At 42.3% G+C, this 3,450-nt stretch overlaps 1 protein-coding gene across 1 annotated transcript in view; it reads right to left on the bottom strand.

Moving 5' to 3' along the window:
- The window catches only part of LOC107085172 (tyrosine-protein kinase JAK2-like), a 35,660-nt gene extending 32,412 nt beyond the window's left edge, over positions 1 to 3,248 (bottom strand). The window contains exon 1 of the mRNA XM_015375371.1: positions 2,722 to 3,248. The gene's annotated coding sequence lies outside the window, so the exon portion shown is untranslated. The remainder of the gene's footprint in view (positions 1 to 2,721) is intronic.
- Between the last annotated feature and the right edge of the window lie 202 nt (positions 3,249 to 3,450).

The raw sequence follows: 3,450 nt of genomic DNA, 5'->3' as shown, positions 1-3,450 counted from the left end.
CCTGTCACGTCTCAATTCCCCACCAGTGGGTCGCGCCACACACTTTGAGAACCGCGGGTTTAGCTACAAAATACATTACAGACCTATCAGTGTATCAACCAGCCAGACCTCTCAGGTCTTTGGCTGAAGCTTTCTCTCCATACCCAGAACCAAACACGGAGCTTCAGCCTTTAGTTCTTATGCTCCACTAAACTGGAACAAACCCACAGAGAGTAACACACTTTATATGGTTCTGTTTGTGGATGTAAACACTCAAAAAGCTCCCTTAGTTATCACCTATATAGCGCCAATTCTGTAATGCTGCACGGCAGGGCAGCGTCAACCCCTAAACAGAAAATGACAAATGCGCAAAGAAGTTGAAGATGTGAAGAGGACGGCATTTTTCAAAACATTTCTAAGATGATAGAAAAAGACATGGTACCACTTGGCATGGTTTGGACTCTTGTGATTTAATGCACTTCATAGGCCAAAGTTTCCACCATAACCACCTGTTTAGAAGCATGGATAAGAGCACAGAGTGAAGCTCCCACGACAGAATGTTGTTTTGACAGTAAGTAACAGTGACAGTATGTCAGAGATACACTGTCTGATACACTGTCTAAATTATAGTTTTACATCTTTGTTTATGGGGGATTATGAGTATTTTACATTTTTTAGAATTTTCTTTTGGTAGCCTATCTCTGTTTTGTTGCCTTCTATTGATATGTCTAACAATGTATAAGAAAACCAGTTTTTTTGTTATTTAGTCAGTATTTAACACAACAAGCATTATAAATTGTGTCTCTTGATACAAGAGAATATTCAGGTTTTTAAGAAAATGGAAACTTGTCAATTAAGTGTTAGTCGGGCAATAATATAAGTCAACTTTAGATTAACTTAACAGATAACTTGCATTCCCCCCTCAGCATCATAGAAAAATTGTGGTTTTTGAAAATAGTATGAGTGCTACAAGCAAAACTGCGGACGCTGAAGGGGTGGCGAGGCCCCGGAATGCATCAAACTAAAGGGCAGATAAGACTTCTGCAACCGCAAACATCAAATGTTGCTTGCATCTAGTCGCGAATCAGTTTTGCTGGTATGCTTCTTCACCATCCGTCTGGAATTTCTAGGGACGCACAGCAGTTTCCCGCCAAAGCGCAAGGGGGAGCCTATTCGAGAACCTGCGAGAACTTCGGCGGATGGTCACGAGAACTTTAATTTGGCAGAGACCTTGACATTTTTATACAATTTGTATGAGGCATCGTACAAGTGGTTGTACTTCCGAACCTCCTCCATTAACCTTTCGTCGTAGTTGTCCATTGTAGTTGTCGCTCGGTTTTTAGAAATGGCGCGCATCGGCACCGAAACGAGAAGGACTGCCACACAGACAGCCGGAAAGGCATACCAAGGACCAATCATAGCTGCTTTTCATCTGCGCACTTCAGCTTGAGGTCTGCGCGGGTTTGCGACCGCCCGACGCGTAGTCAGGATTTTTTTGAGGTGTGTGACGATGGTTGCAGAACCTCTGCACGGGGGTGCGTGGTCGAGCACAGAGACAGATTTGACGATTGCAAAGGCTATGCGTCAGAAGTATAAATTCCCATTAATCTGCATGGCTTTTGTCCCAAAAGGAAGCTTCTTCAGAAGATTAACCACAAGAAATTCTGAAAACAGGGTAAAACGAGTTTTCTGATGAGACCAAGAAAGACCTATGGTTTGGAGCACATTGGTAGAAAATGAGTAAAGTTTAAAAAATAAAGGGAACTACTGCCAAACATGGTGAGAATTTGATGGTTTGGGGGCAGCATGAGTGTTTTTGCCTCAGTCCACTGAAGGAGCCATGAATCACAATATGCATTGTGACATACTGAAACAGAGCATGAATCCCCTCCCTTTTCAGAAACTGAGCTACAAGGCAGTACTCCCACATAATGACCCCAAACACACTTCCAAGAGGACCACCATCTTGCTAAAGAAACTGGGGGTAAAGGTACTAAATTTGCCAAGTGTGTCTCCAGACTTCAACCCGCATTTAAATGAAAGGTGGAGGAGCACATGTCATCATGGAGGACTCCACTAGCAACCTGTCAGGCTCTAGTGAACCCCATGCTCCAGACAGATGAGGCAGAAAATAATGGTGACCACACTATATCAACACTTTGAGCACAATTGCGAGATTTTCTGTCTTTATAAACTGTATCAAGGTGTCACATCCTAAATGTTTTCCATTGAAAACATAATAAAAACTGACAATAAGATGATGATGTGCTCAGCTTTGTGAAGTGTATCAGAGACACAACGCAGCTTTAAAATGTATCTTACTAGCGGATACATTTTCACCCAAATACTTGCTTTTCGTTCGGTTTTGTTACAAATAGAGTATTTATATCTGGAACAATATGAATTACAAAGTACTAATATAACCATTCGGTACTTTCTAAACGCAGGATGTTGATATGGATGACTTTAATATATATTAGGAACGATAAAGCTTAACAAACCAGGCCAGGAATGAAATAAAAACTTTTTACATCCAATCAAGGCCTTGATCTTTGCGGTTAGCTGATGTTAACTGACTCCCAACTTGTTGCTAGCAATCTTTTTCAGCTAGCGATAAACATTGCTGTAAGATTCAAATACACATGCCAATATACAGCAGCTCTAATCGACTTACTGGGACCAAAGTTGTATATATTTAACAATAAACCAACCATAGTAACATTAATTCGACTGTACACTTACCCTAGTGGAAAGGCAGACGTGAAGCTATTAGCCGTCTGCTAACTTCCAAGGCCAGCAGCGAAGCCTGGACCAGAGAGCTTCCCAGCAGCGCAGAAATACCGTTTTCTGTGGTCACTCACCGAATAATTTACAGTCTCAGTCCTTGTAGAAATATGAAGGATCCCATGTCCCACGTCACTCGCCAGCTTACTACAGCTGGCCGAGGCTAGCACCGCTTAGCCTAGCCGGAGTTGTCTCACTCCTCCTGGGGAACTTCAATTGTTTATCTCGTCTATCTTCCAAATTAAGCTAATGCTACTAACACCGGGCTTGTTCAAAGGCTCCCCCGGTAGCTCGAACATCTTTTGCTTACAAGCCTCCTCTCATGCTCAGAGAGTGCGTGTACATAGAACTACATAACTGGATTACTATTAGAATTTTTATTATTATTTTGGATAGGAGGTTCGGACTGTAATAGAGAGCTAGCTACTTCGTCTACGACCGCTCCGGGCTATCCCGAGATCCGACTGAGTCAACAAACCTGCCTCTCCCACCATACTGCATGCTGCGTTTGGGGGCGGTAGGAAATCTAAAAGAATCCGGTTGGATGAGTCCAAACATCAAAGCATCACCGCCTTAAGCAGGGGTCTTCAACGTTTAGACCAGTGACCCCAAACTAGTGGCGAGTTGAAGCGGGGACCCCCTAATTATTTATATATATATATATATATATATATATATATATATATA

Source organism: Cyprinodon variegatus, unplaced genomic scaffold, assembly GCF_000732505.1.
Source record: "Cyprinodon variegatus isolate N-32 unplaced genomic scaffold, C_variegatus-1.0 Scaffold118, whole genome shotgun sequence".
NCBI classification, from domain to species: domain Eukaryota; kingdom Metazoa; phylum Chordata; class Actinopteri; order Cyprinodontiformes; family Cyprinodontidae; genus Cyprinodon; species Cyprinodon variegatus.
Note: the sequence above shows the minus strand (reverse complement) of the source record. Positions and strands in the feature narration are given on the sequence as shown.